The following is a 15279-nucleotide window of genomic DNA, read 5'->3' as shown; positions in this document are numbered from 1 at the left end:
CGGCACACCACGAGATTATATACCACGCCTGGCTTGGAGGGTCCTATGCCTACGGAGCCTCGCTCATTGCTAGCACAGCAGTCTGAGATCAAACTGCAAGGCAGCAGCGAGGCTGGGGGACGGGCGCCCGCCATTGCTGAGGCTTGAGTAGGTAAACAAAGCGGCCAGGAAGCTTGAACTGGGTGGAGCCCACTGCAGCTCAAGGAGGCCTGCCTGCCTCTGTAGACTCCACCTCTGGGGGCAGGGCATAGCCAAACAAAAGGCAGCAGAAACCTCTGCAGACTTAAATGTCTCTGTCTGACAGCTTGGAAGACAGTAGTGTTTCTCCCAGCATGCAGCTTCAGATCTGAGAATGGACAGACTGCCTCCTCAAGTGGGTCCCTGACCCCTGAGTAGCCTAACTGGGAGGCACCCCCCAGTAGGGGCAGAGTGACACCTCACACAGCCGGGTACCCCTCTGAGACAAAACTTCCAGAGGAACAATCAGGCAGCAACATTTGCTGTTCACTAATATTCGCTGTTCTGCAGCCTCCGCTGCTGATACCCAGGCAAACAGGGTCTAGAGTGGACCTCCAGCAAACTCCAACAGACCTGTAGCTGAGGGTCCTGACTGTTAGAAGGAAAACTAACAAACAGAAAGGACATCCACACCAAAACCCCATCTGTACGTCACCATCATCAAAGAGCAAAGGTAGATAAAACCACAAAGATGTATTCCATGGTGTATATGTGCCACATTTTCTTAATCCAGTCTATCATTGTTGGACATTTGGGTTGGTTCCAAGTCTTTGCTATTGTGAATAATGCGGCAATAAACATACGTGTGCATGTGTCTTTATAGCAGCATGATTTATAGTCCTTTGGGTATATACCCAGTAATGGGATGGCTGGGTCGAATGGAATTTCTAGTTCTAGATCCCTGAGGAATCGCCACACTGACTTCCACAAGGGTTGAACTAGTTTACAGTCCCACCAAGAGTGTAAAAGTGTTCCTATTTCTCCACATCCTCTCCAGCACCTGTTGTTTCCTGACTTTTTAATGATTGCCATTCTAACTGGTGTGAGATGGTATCTCATTGTGGTTTTGATTTGCATTTCTCTGATGGCCAGTGATGGTGAGCATTTTTTCATGTGTTTTTTGGCTGCATAAATGTCTTCTTTTGAGAAGTGTCTGTTCATGTCCTTCGCCCACTTTTTGATGGGGTTCACCATGGAATACTATGCAGCCATAAAAAATGATGAGTTCACGTCCTTTGTAGGGACATGGATGAAACTGGAAATCATCATTCTCAGTAAACTATCGCAAGAACAAAAAACCAAACACCGCATATTCTCACTCATAGGTGGGAATTGAACAATGAGAACACATGGACACAGGAAGGGGAACATCACACTTCGGGGACTGTTGTGGGGTGGGGGGAGGGGGGAGGGATAGCATTGGGAGATATACCTAATGCTAGATGACGAGTTGGTGGGTGCAGCACACCAGCATGGCACATGTATACATATGTAACTTACCTGCACATTGCGCACATGTACCATAAAACCTAAAGTATTATAATAATAATAATAATAAAAGAAAAAAAAAACCACAAAGATGGGGAAAAAACAGAGCAGAAAAACTGAAAATTCTAACAATCAGGGCGACTCTCCTCCTCCAAAGGAACGCAGCTCCTCACCAGCAACGGAACAAACCTGGATGGAGAAAGACTTTGACGAGTTGAGAGAAGAAGGCTTCAGACGATCAAACTTCTCCAAGCTAAAGGAGGAAGTTCAAACCTATGGCAAAGAAGTTAAAAACCTTGAAAAAAGATTAGACGAATGGCTAACTAGAATAACCAATGCAGAGAAGTCCTTAAAGGACTTGATGGAGCTGAAAACCATGGCACAAGAACTACGTGACAAATGCACAAGTTTCAGTAGCCAACTTGATCAACTGGAAGAAAGGGTATCAGTGATGGAAGATCAAATGAATGAAATGAAGCGAGAAGTTTAGAGAAAAAAGAATAAAAAGAAATCAACAAGGCCTCCAAGAAATATGGGACTATGTGAAAATACCAAATCTACGTCTGATTGGTGTACCTGAAAGTGACGGGGAGAATGGAACTAAGTTGGAAAACACTCTGCAGGATATTATCCAGAAGAACTTCCCCAATCTAGCAAGGCAGGCCAACATTCAGATTCAGGAAATACAGAGAACGCCACAAAGATACTCCTTGAGAAGAGCAACTCCAAGACACATAATTGTCAGATTCACCAAAGTTGAAATGAAGGAAAAAATGTTAAGGGCAGCCAGAGAGAAAGGTTGGGTTACCCACAAAGGGAAGCCCATCAGACTAACAGCTGATCTCTCGGCAGAAACTCTACAAGCCAGAAGAGAGTGGGGGCCAATATTCAACATTCTTAAAGAAAAGAATTTTCAAGCCAGAATTTCATATCCAGCCAAACTAAGCTTCCTAAGTGAAGGAGAAATAAAACACTTTACAGACAAGCAAATGCTGAGAGGTTTTGTCACCACCAGGCCTGCCCTACAAGAGCTCCTGAAGGAAGCACTAAACATGGAAAGGAACAACTGGTACCAGCCACTGCAAAATCATGGCAAATTGTAAAGACCATCGAGGCTAGGAAGAAACTGCAATAACTAATGAACAAAATAACCAGCTAACATCATAACGACAGGATCAAATTCACACATAACAATATTAACCTTAAATGTAAATGGGCTAAATGCTCCAATTAAAAGACACAGACTGGCAAACTGGATAAAGAATCAAGACCCATCAGTGTGCTGTATTCAGGAAACCCATCTCACGTGCAGAGACACACATAGGCTCAAAATAAAGGGATGGAAGAAGATCTACCAAGCAAATGGAAAACAAAAAAAGGCAGGGGTTGCAATCCTAGTCTCTGATATTTTTATTTTCTTTTCCTTGCATTTCTGCTTTCTGTGACTTTTTTATTGTTGTTCATTTGTTTTGGGTTTTGCCTTTTTTATTGAAGGCCTCTTCAAATGTCTCCTATTCATTTACATTTAAGAACAAAGCATCAAAAAACTAACTGCAAGTTCCGTGTTCACAGGAGCAGGGGGAGGAGGGAGGAGGGTTATAGGGTTGTTGAATGATGGGCTCACTGTAGAAAGAATGGGTGGTAAGTCATTTTTTTCATTGTCGGACCTCAAATGTCAGTTTCTGTAAGTCCTTCTAAGGCTGCTCATTTTACCCAGAGAAGAGTCCTCCAGTCCTGACTGAATTACCTATCCTAGGTTTGGGCTTGGGGAGGAGTATGGAGTCTCACTGTTTAGTGAGCCGAATTTCATTAAATTCCTTTTTCAGTTGATCATTGTACATTTCTCTTCTGTTTTGTCTGGCATCCCTAAATCCAGAACCTCTATTTTACTTTAATTTCTTCAGAAAAAACATGCCCAGTCTCTGTCAAAGACTTCATCTTGCTGTATGGCATAGGAGAAGTGAAGTGAGGGTCTCGTTCCCTTACAGATTTTCCACCTATCCCTCATTTTCAGGCTTATGCCCCACTCCAAAGCCTCTAATTCCAGAAACTTTCTGGAATTCTTAGGGATATAGTGACTGTTTCTTCCCAGCATCTCCTCTCAACCTCAGTTAAAGGCACTTAGGTATCAACTTCCCCTGTTATACTAAAGCAGTTGCCACAGGTCTATTTGCTTTTCATCTTCCAAAAATTTGCTGATGCCTCTTCTCTACTGTTGCCTCTTCTCATATTTACCATGACTGCAATGGTGTTGCAGGAGAGACTGACAGTAAACACATGTGTTCCATCCATCAAATTCTAATCTGAAGTCCCATGAACTAAATCTCAAAACCACAGAGATTGCCACCAAAGATGAATCCTTATCAATTTCTTTTAACAGCCATAATTTTTGTGTATTTTACAGACATGCCTGATTAGATAAGATACTTTCCCAATTATTTTAATGTTTATTATCCTTTTTTATCATAAAAAAATATTCAAGAGAATCCTTCTAGATGCCACAAGACTTTTAATCTATTTTTAATCTATTAATTCACTAACTTAGTCTTAAAGCATGATAGGATTTCTTAGAGTAGATTATAATCAAACAAATAAAAATACAGTTTTTTGTTTTTTGAGACACAGTCTCATTCTGTTGCCCACGCTGGAGTACAGTGGTGTGATCTCAGCTCACTACAATCTCCACCTCCTGGGTTCAAGGGATTCTCATGCCTCAGCCTCCCCAGTGGCTGGTATAACAGGCATGCACCACCACACCTGTCTAATTTATGTATTTTTAGTAAAGACGGGGTTTCACCATGTTGGCCAGGCTGGTCTCCGACTCCTGGCCTCAAGTGATCCACCCACCTCAGCTTCCCAAAGTGATGGGATTACAGGCATGAGACATGGTGCCCAGCCTAAAAATACAGATTTTTTTTTTAATGCAATGAAGCTTTTTCACTGAATCCTTCATGCCACTTCATATCCAACCTATAGTGGCCCAAGTTGTAGCCCAATTACAGTTAAGTAGTAACTTGGGCCACTGTAGGTTAGATATGAAGTGGCATGAAGGATTCAGCGAAAAAGCTTCATTGCATTAAAAAAAATGCAGTGGCCCAAAGGTATTTACCTTGATAACTACCAAGCATTTTCCAAGAAGACCTTTGCTGCCCAAAATCACTGGGTAAGTAACTTGGGCCACTGTAGGTTAGATATGAAGTAGCATGAAGGATTCAGTGAAAAAGCTTCATTGCATTAAAAAAATGCAGTGGCCCAAAAGTATTTACCTTGATAACTATCAAGCATTTTCCAAGAAGACCTTTGCTGCCCAAAATCATCATCAATACTGGAGTCTTAGCTGTTTTACTTCTAAAGACAGGCAAAGGAAGGAAGATCAGAACTTTTAACAAATAAGCATGAGGACTTTTCTCACATATGAGTATCACAATTTTTTTTACTTCATTCCAAAGGACACAAATCTGAAGATCCTTAGCCTGAAGAATTTAATCTTTATGGCTGAAAACCTAGCACTTGTCCTAAATACTAAATTCACAGTTTAAGAAATAAGAAATAAATTATCAGAATAACTACTGAATAAAACACTAATATTACACTTTTGATCTTGCTCCACTTGAAAGAAGTGCATATTTTGGACTTGCCAAAACTTATAATTGCCTCCTGCTACTACTCATGGCTTCGTGGAAAAAAAAAACAAAAAAACAGCCAACTCCATCTAGCAGAAGAATAAAAGATTCCCATGGAAGGAAAAACAAATTAAATTGGTCTATTTCTTGAGCTGGGTGGTAGTTACATGGATGTTCACTTTTTAAAATTCATTAAACAGTGTATTTACATTTCAAAAATTTTCTGTATATGTGTTATATTTTATAATACAAAAACTTTTTTTAAGGTTAAAAGAGAAAAAGGCAGAAATTTCATTTGTCATGAACACATTGCCTTAATCTCACTTGGCCAGAATTATTATACACTATCACAGGGATAACAAGAGAAAAGTTGTCATAATTTACTTCAAGGGCCTAAACCAATCCCCCACCAAATTTCAATAGTCATCTTTGTTGTTTTATTCAAAACACCTTAAAAATTAAGCTCTTAAACATCACAGTGTGTGTTGCATCCCATATGGTAACAGTGATAACTTACATTTGCATAACACTATTTACTTGCAAAGAGTTTTCACATTGAATACCTAGGAGATAGACCAGATGTAATTTTTTCCTACACTACAGATGAGGAAACTTAGGCACTTATTATTGATTAGTAAGATCACAAATAGTGACAGAATCAGGACTAATTCCAACTTCCATACATCTAATTAAGGGTTCCTTTAACATTTTATAAGGACAAAGAACTTTCTACTTTTCAAAGTTCTGAGTTCAAAAACAGGATCTCAAAGCTAGTAGTCCCTGTCATGGCATTTGTGAGTTTCCTGACATTCCCAGTGAGGAAGGAGAGATCCACTAAATATGGCTGTGAAAGCAATAAACTAAGGACCTATGTGCAAACTTTTTCAGTCATTTAATTCACTTCTAGTTGACATAACAATGTGTCTGCGGCCACAAAGGTTAGTTTAACTTGGGTGCAAACATAAAAGTTATGAGTACTCAATAACCTATGTTCAAGGGTAACCAACACCTTTTTGCCATTGAGAAAGTGTTTAAAGGAGAGATATGACCCATCCATTCCTGGCTTCTCATCTGACACCATACTATTCCACACAGATGTGGAGTAATTTATTTGGTTGGTGTATGACAGTCGTGGGTCTACTTCTCAGTATGGTGAGGAAGTGTTCTAAGATTTTTTTCAGTGGATACTTTAATTACTTCTTCTGCCCTAGAGGGCATTTTTTTTTTTTTTTTTTTTTTTTTTTTCTGAAGTAGAGTTTCATTCTGTGGCACAGGCTGGAGTGCACTGGCACAATCCCAGCTTACTACAACCTCCGCCTCACGGGTTCAAACGATTCTTCTGCTTCACCCTCCGGAGTAGCTGAGATTACAGGCACATGCCACCACGCCCAGCTAATTTCTGTATTTTTAATAGGGTTTCATCACGTTGGCCAGGCTGGTTTCAAACTCCTGACCTCAAGTGATCTGCCCGCCTCCTCCTCCCAAAGTGCTGGGATTACAGGCATGAGCCACCGCGCCTGGCCCTAGTGGGCAATATTAACTGAGATTCAGAGATCCCAGTTCTTTCGAGAGCTAGCTCTGCCACACATGTCTGTAATCCTGGGCAAATCACATATATCTAAAAATGTTTAAAGGATTTTAAAGCTTCCTCATCTTTAAAATAAAGGAACAACTTCCTTATCTTTAAGGTACTTTCCATCTCTATGGAATAAATGCTCAGAAAGGCTTTAGGAGGTGTATTCCATAGTTTTAAAGACAGACACTGACACTGATACAAAATCATTTTGATATTTTGGCCTCATAGTTCCCGAAGTCCAATGATCTTCTATCTCCATTGGCCTGTGTCACTCAACATTCCCAAGCTCAGCCACACTTTGAATTTTTGTCATTACTCAGAACTGATCCCTCCACAATAACCCGGAAAGTTCCTCATGCCCTTCACCACTACCCTCAGAACCTCCCTCCACATTCCTGTTTTTCCCTTTCCTTCACTCTTGCTGAATCAGCCATTACACACTCTAATCTCATATCCCCTGCTATTCTCCCAGCCCATCGACACTCCAGTGTCACTTGCCTTCCTACTCAACCAAGGGCCCATATGGAGTTGGCAGTTTCAGTGATACTCACAGCATCTCTACTTCCAATTTTCTGAGCATTGCTGGAGAAAGTCATGAAATACAGGCGTGATTCATCCTATCACTAGGCTAAGGCCTTCTAGCAACTCGTCAAGCCCTCATCACCTTTGGCTCCCCACTGCACAGACCCAAAGTTTACCAAACCTTTTCAACTCTCCTCCACTTCAGCTTTACGCTTTACTCCCCACTTACTTTTGGCAAATCAATATAAAAGAACCAACCCATTTCCAATGCAGCCACCTCCCAGCCATCAACTTTCCTCTTCAGAAATTTCCTTTTGCTTTCATCTAACTTCTTTATTCCTCCATGCCACATCTGTATTTTGTATTCTTCTACATTCTATGGATTTGGACTAACGTATAATACCATGTATGCACCGTTATATCATAGAATAGTTTCACTGCCCTAAAAATCGTCTGTGCTATGCCTGTTCATCCCTCCTCCATCCTAACCCCTGGCAACCACTGATCTTTTCACTCTCTCTATGGTTTTGCTTGCCCAGAATGTTGTGTAGTTGGAATCACACAGTATGAAGCTTTTTCAGATTGGCTTCACTTAGGAATATGCATTTAAGCCTCCTCTATGTCTTTTCATGGCTTGACAGCTATTTATTTTTAGCACTAGTATTCCATTACCTGGATGTACCACAGTTTATCCTGAATGACATCTTGGTTGCTTCCAAGTTTTGGCAATTATGAAGAAAGCTACTATAAACATCAGTGTGCAGGTTTCTGTGTGGCCACAAGTTTTCAACTCCTTTGGGTAAATACCAAAGGACACAACTGCTGGATTGTGCAGTAAGAGTATGTTTCGTTTTGTAAGAAACCACCAAGCTGTCTTCCAAAGTAGCTGTACTGTTTGACAGTCCCACTAGTAATAGGGTTCCTGTTGCTCCACCTCCTTGCCAGCATTTGCTGTTGTCAGTGTTCTGAATTTTGGCCATTTCAATTGTGTATAGTGGTATATCATGGTTGTTTTGATTTGCATTTTCCTGATGACATATGATGTGCAGTATCTTTTCATATGCTTATTTGCCATCTCTGTATCTTCTCTGGTGAGGTGTCTGTTAAGGTCTTTGGCCCATTTTTTAAATGGGTTGCATATTGTTCAGTTTTAAGAGTTCCTTGTATATTTTAGATAACAGACTTTTATTTGATATGTCTTTTGCAAATATTTTCTCCTAGTCTGTGGACCATCTTTTTATTCTCTTGACAATGTCTTCTGCAGAGCAGAAATTTTTAAATTTTTATGAAGTCCAGCTTATCACTTCTTTCATGGCTGTGCCTATGATGTCATATCTAAAAAGTCATCGCCAAACCCAAGGTCATCCAGATTTTCTCCTATGTTATCTTCTAGGAGTTTTACAGTTTTACATTCAGGTCTGTGATCCATTTTGAATTAATTTTTGTGACAAGGGTGAAGTCTGTGTCTAGATTAACTTTTTTCTTTTTTTGCATATGGATGTCCAGTTGTTTCAGCCTCACCCATTTGCTGAAAAGACTATCCTTTCTCTACTGTATTACCTTTGCTCCTTTGTCAAAGATCACTTGACCGTATTTATTGGGATCTATTTATGGGCTCTCTATTCTGTTCCATGATCCATTTGTTTATTTTTTTTGCCAATACCATTGTCTTGATTACTATAGATTTATAGCAAGCCTTGAAGCTAGGTAGTGTCAGTCCTCCAACTTTGTTCTTTTCCTTCAGTATTGTGCTATTTTAGGTCTTTTGCCTCTGCATATAAACTTTAGAGTCAGTTTGTCAATATCTACAAAATAACTTGCTGGGATTTTGATTGAGATTACATTAAATATATGAATACAGTTGGGAAGTCCTGACAATATTGAGTCTTCCTACCCATGAAGATGGACTATATCTCCATTTACTTAATTCTTCTTTGATTTCTTTTATCAAAATTTGATAGTTTTCCTCCCATAGATTTTATACATATTTTGTTAGATGTATATCTAACTATTTTGTTTTGTCTGAGGTGCTAATGTAAATGGGATTGTTTTTAATTTCAAATTCCACTTGTTAATTCCTGGTATATAGAAAAGTGATGAACTTTCATATACTAGCCTTGCCTCTTACAACCCTGCTGTAATTGCTTATTAGTTCCAGGAGGTTTTTTTGTTGTTGTTGAGTCTTTCAGTTTTCTACATAAACAATCATGTCATCTTCAAACAAAGGTTTATTTCTTCCTTTCCAACCAGTCTACCTTTTATTTCTTTATATTTTGCCATATTTTCCCACAAGTAACTTCTTTATTTGCATCATGATTAGGGTCATCAATTCAATTATTCAAAAATAGGCTCTTTTAAGATTAAAAGTGGGCATTATTATCCACTTTTATCCTGTATCCTGTATCCAGATATTATACTGTAAATAAACTGGTGTGAACTGGCACTGCCCTGGGCAATTGCATGTATGGTTACCCTATCCTATCTCTCCTGCTTGAGGACAGCCTAGTGTATTAATTGCCCTCCTACATCCTCCCTCGATCTTCATTCCTTTCCTCTGCACTTGCAACCACTCTACGCACAATGCACAAATGTTCTCAAGCCTTCTTTCTTTTTTTTTTTTTTTTCTGAGACGGAGTCTCGCACTGTCGCCCAGGCTGGAGTCCAATGGTGCAATCTCGGCTCACTGCAACCTCCGCCTCCCGGATTCATGTGATTCTCCTGCCTTAGCATCCCTAGTAGCTGAGATTACAGGCACACACCACCACACTCAGCTAATTTTTCGTATTTTTAGTAGAGACGGGGTTTCACTATGTTGGCCAGACTGGTCTGGAACTCTTGACCTCATGATCTGCCCACCTCCGCCTCTCAAAGTGCTGGGATTACAGGTGTGAGCCACCGCGCCCTGCCGGTTTTGTTTTTAAGAAAGTTTCATTGACACTTTTCTTGCCTCAAGTCATTGCCTTCTCCCTATCCCTAGTCTCTGATTTTCACAATCCAGTCACAATTTACATTTGCTTTCTCCATTTCCTTCCCAAGCCAGCACCCTTCAGGTAACTAGCGGACTTGTCCCCACTAATCCCCACTGCCCAACTGACTCTGTTCCTCGAAGGCTATTGATGATGGTCTCACTGACAAATCTAATGTCCTTTTCCCAGTCTTCAACTCAGCCCATCCTCTACCCTATCAGGATCCTTCGAAATCTCCTTCCTCATCTTTTTTTGCCCAATCTTTTCCTCATCTCCCTCCTACTTCTTTCTTCTCAGCATCCTGTCTACCTCCTCCTGTCTCCCTCAAGTCCACAAATACTGGCTTTTACAAGGCTCTATCCTAGCCTTTTATTCTGCTCACCACACTCTGAACTTTCTGACAGTTCACCATCCGCCTCCATAAGGATGCCCCAAATCTTTCTCTATTTTTAATGACTCTCATCCATCTGGATGGTCCATAGCCACATACAAGTTAACACATCCAAATCCAAACCAATAATCACTTCCATTAATTAGACAAATATTTATTGATTGCAGACTACTTGCAGGTGCTTTACTAGTGTCCCTTCCTATTTCAATCCTTGCCAACATCAACTTAAGTGACTCAGCTTCTGTCTTTGATTTCTTCCTCAACTCCTACATCCAATTGCCAACAAGTTCTGTTTCATTTACTTCTACAGTATCTTGCCCAACTCATCTGCCTCCACCCTAATTTAGGTTCTCATCATTTCTCTTCTGGAGAATATTTCAACAGTTTAAATGGACTACCTGCGGCTCCTGTGATGAAGATGAATCTCTTAAAGCATAGTCTTTATCACATCATTCCCCCATTTAAAATATTTCTGATACTTACCTACTGCCTACTAAACAGTCTCCTTAGCCCAGCATTCAAGATGCTTCACAATATAGTCCTAATTTCCCCTCCCCATGCAGCATTCTCTCCCATTATACTGCCTCCAGGCTCCTCAGCCTCCAGTTTAACCACATTCTTCTCCAATCCTGGACATGCTCATATACCCTTACCTTCAAGTCTTAGCACAGACTGGTCCCTACATCTTTGCCGATTGAAGTAGTCTCAATTTTTTAAGGCCTTGCTCAAAATTCCCTAATTAAGTCTTACCTTTTTTCTGGCTAGAAATAGTCTTTTCCTCCTCTGAATTCACAAAGTATTTTCTTTATGCCTCTCTAGCAGTTCTCCCATGTAAAACAGCCTTTAGTTATCTGTCTTATGTGCTCTACGTGACTCTTAAGCCTCTTAAAGAAAGAGTATCTATGTCTAATTAACCAGTATTCTTCTTATATTGCTTTATATATATAGTAAGCTGGATGAGAGGTTGAAATAATCAAGTTAACTTCATATCCATCATATAGCATATAAAATAATGAAAATGTACTTATAAAAGTTAATTTAGACAAATTCTTAAGAAGGTCTAGAAACTAACCATTTTTGTAGTTTTTGTTGGATCAAGGATATATGAATTACCTTAAACTAAAATTGCAGGAGAACTGTATATTTCTTTATTTGTTCCTGAAACCATAGAGCTGGACAAGATCCTAGAGATGGGTAATTCCCCTCCCCCATCCTGACCACCAATTCTCCGACTGAAAAAACTGAAACTTCTGAGAGATTAAGCTGCCCCCATGGTCACACAAGTCTGTGGTCAAACTATAGCAGTTACCATTTATTAAGAGCCTTTTATACACCACACACGTTATATATACACATTATCTCAGTCTCACACAATCCTTCAAGGTAGATGGCATTATCTCCACTTTAGAGATGACAGAATGCTCCAAAAAGTTAAGTAACTTGCTGTGGAAAGCTCTGCTTATTAGGGGCAGAGCTGTGTTTTAGCCCCAAATCTGACTGGCTGCAAAGTCTAGGCTTTTCTATTGGATGCTGTGACAGAGGCAAGACCTATCAGATGTCCTGACTCCTGTCTCCTGTTTCTCCAGTAAATAATTATACCAAGTAAGCAAACAGGCACACTTACAAGTTTTAAGCCTTTAAAAAAAAAAAAACTGGAGGCATAAAAATTAAACAGTAGTTTCATTATTTTAAAAGTTCTAAGGTTAATTCTAGGTTATTTACTGCCAATATATAATTCTGTTGTCAGAAAACTTCTTCAATGTGGAAAGGAGATGTTTTCCTGCTGTTTCACTTCCTAAATATATTTTCAACTTAAAACCCATTTATCCAACTGCTTTCAATAAGCATTTGTTGAGCCCCTAGATGTTCCAGGCACATGGGAGGATACAAAGGTGAATAAGACATTATTTTTCCCTCTTGAGAATTCACAAGCAAAAGGCAGACAATCAACTAATGATAGAAACCATTCTTCTCCACCTATAGCAGCTCTGGCTAATTCAGGAACTTCCAACCACTTAAGCTCTTTATGAGAGTCAGGACTCTTGGTTCTGACTCTTGCCCTGTACCTTAGGCAAGTCATCTCACTATGCCTTAGTTTCTTTAGCAAAGGGATTGATTGAAAGGAAATGAACTGTGCCAAGTAATTTCAAGGTCTCTTTTAGCTTTAAAATTCTATCGTCTCTGAGCTTACTCTTGAGATTATGCTTCTGCAAGTGATCACAGCTACTATTATGGAAAGGGAACTGCTAGAAGCCCATTCTTCTTCAGCACTAACTTCAGAAGTACTGAGTTCTGAAAATATTGCTACGAGACTGGGACTAATTAACATGGCTCCAAAGTTTATTTATAATATAAACTTTATCAAAGTTTATCCTCTAAAGGGATATTATTAAACATGACATACAAATCCTTTTTACATTATATCACTGACTTATAGCTGTAATTCTTTAGAATCCATTTAAGATGCTTAAAATATAATTTTAAATAACTCCTTTTATCTACTCTTCTGTGGCATTACCGACATGAACAACAACAAATCAGAGTTAAGGCCTCTGCAGCATAAATCCTGTTTTCACTTGATTAAATTAATACTTCATATTGGATCACTTGAGCCTGGGAGGTTGAGGCTATGATTGCGCCACTGCACTCCAGCTTGGGCAACAGAGTGAGACCCTGTCTCAAACAAAAAACCTTCATATTAAGTGGTATCTATTATGAACCTTCCCAAACTGCAGCTAAACTTCAGGCTGTTTTCCAGGCAGTGCGGAGGAAAGATATGGAAATATTAGTATTCCAAATGAGTGAAAACATAGGACTGTGGGATTTGACTTTGCTGATTCCATTTCAATATCCTACACTTTTTCTTCAACTAGCACAGATAATATTTTCAATCATCCAGAAGTTACATAGTAACATACTTTCTTTTGACAGAGCTCCACATGCTTTATCTTTTTTCATACTAAGTGTCTTAGGATATGATGCTTAAACCCTTCTTGTGCTGTAGGTTAACATCACAGAGGAGAAAATCAATCAAAAGAAAACCAGGAGGAAAAAGAAGAAAATTAGAACTGCACCAACTTGGTGACTTTCCCACAAAAAAAAGCACTGAATTTCAACTGCCAAAACAGTCCTACCAAGAAATCTGGAAAAGAGTTTATTCATTCACGATTCAACAAATATTAAGTGTTTCATATATGCCAGGCACTGTTCTAGGTGCTAGGGTTATAGCAGCGAACAAAACAGCCCAAATCCCTAGCATAGTGGAGCTTACATTCCAGTAAGAAGAGATCAGACTTAAAGAACTCCTAAACAAAGTAAGATCAGATAGCGATTAAGCGCAATGAAGAAAATAAAATAGTACTATGGGGTGGCTCCTGGGGGGAGGGGACAGGAAATAATGAAGGCAATCAAGAAGGCCTGGCTGAGTAGATGCCGTTTGAGGTGAGTCTTAAATGATGAGAAAACTTTATTCAGTCTTACTAATGTGAGGTGGGAATGAGTCCAGTTAATCTTTGAGAGTGATCACAGCGGGAAAAATTCTGTATTCATGAATGGCAACCGATGTTCCTTTTAGGATCTGGCTTTTTAAAAACCCTCAAAAAACTAGTCTTAAGGAGTCTTCTTTTAAGATCCACTTTTAAAATTTCTCTAATTACTTCAGAGCTACTTAGGTAGACGCAATTACTAGGTGGATTCCTTCAGAGTCTGATACCTTCCTCACTTGACACCAAATGAGACAGGACCCAGCCCTGCCGCGAACCAGCGCTCCTCAACAGATTAATGTAGCCAGGTGGAATTTTGTAACTCTTTCAAGAACGCGAAACAAGCCTTGGGGAATGTGTGGACCCTGACCCCCCAAAAGTTAGTGTGGAAGAGGAGACCCCACTGCCCTTTTGCACTAAGTCTCCCCCGCCCCTCCGGGCGTCCCTGACCCCCCGACAAGTTATTGTGGAAGGGGGGGACCCCGCTGTCCTTTTGCACTGTCTTCCCCGCCCCTCCGGGCGTCATCACTGCAGAAGGGCCGCTCTGCCTGGGTCAGAGGTACATAGCGAGTACGCGCGCGTGTGTGTACCCCGCATGAATCATCGGGGCCCGGTCCGCGGGGCGATGATTCATTCACCGCCCTGGAGCTCACGGCCACACGTTCCGGGTGTACTATGACGGCCGCACACGCAGCTTCCTTAATATTAAACAAATGTTTCAAAGTACAAACGCCTGGGACCAGAAACCTGTAGACCCAGAAGAGGTGGCAGCGAAAAAATAGCACGTTTCGGCCGCTGCCCGAGTGTTGGCGGGGAGGGGAGGGGAGCAGCGGGCACGTCCGTCCGTGCCCCCCCACCCCACCACCCTGGCACGCGCGCGGGCAGCGCCCGCAGGGGGCGCGGAGGGCGTACAGGTGGGTCCCGCCGGGTCCTGCCTCCTGCCCCTCCCTGCCACTCGCGGAAGGCCACCGCGCCCTCCCCAACGCGCCTCTCGTTCGCCCCTTTCCTCTCCGTGACATCTTATATAATAACCTGAGCTAATCAAAACGGAAGCGACGCGCGCAGCCGGGAGCAGATGCTCGCGCCCCGAGCCAGCGTCCCCCAAACTAGGCGCCGGGGCGCGCGGCTGCCGGCGGGGGAAGGGCCCGAGCGCCGACTCGGGTCGTCCCTCCTCGGCGGAGGCGCCGCTGCTGCCGGTCCCCATCAGGAAGCC

The 15279-nt window shown here is 41.2% G+C and overlaps 1 protein-coding gene across 4 annotated transcripts in view; it reads right to left on the bottom strand.

Annotated features, from left to right (window-relative positions):
- PCGF5 (polycomb group ring finger 5) overlaps positions 1–15279 on the bottom strand; it is a 118881-nt gene that overhangs the window by 102994 nt on the left and 608 nt on the right. The window lies entirely within an intron of this gene.

Source organism: Pongo abelii, chromosome 8 (assembly GCF_028885655.2).
Source record: "Pongo abelii isolate AG06213 chromosome 8, NHGRI_mPonAbe1-v2.0_pri, whole genome shotgun sequence".
NCBI classification, from domain to species: domain Eukaryota; kingdom Metazoa; phylum Chordata; class Mammalia; order Primates; family Hominidae; genus Pongo; species Pongo abelii.
This window is presented reverse-complemented; position numbering and strand designations above follow the sequence as displayed.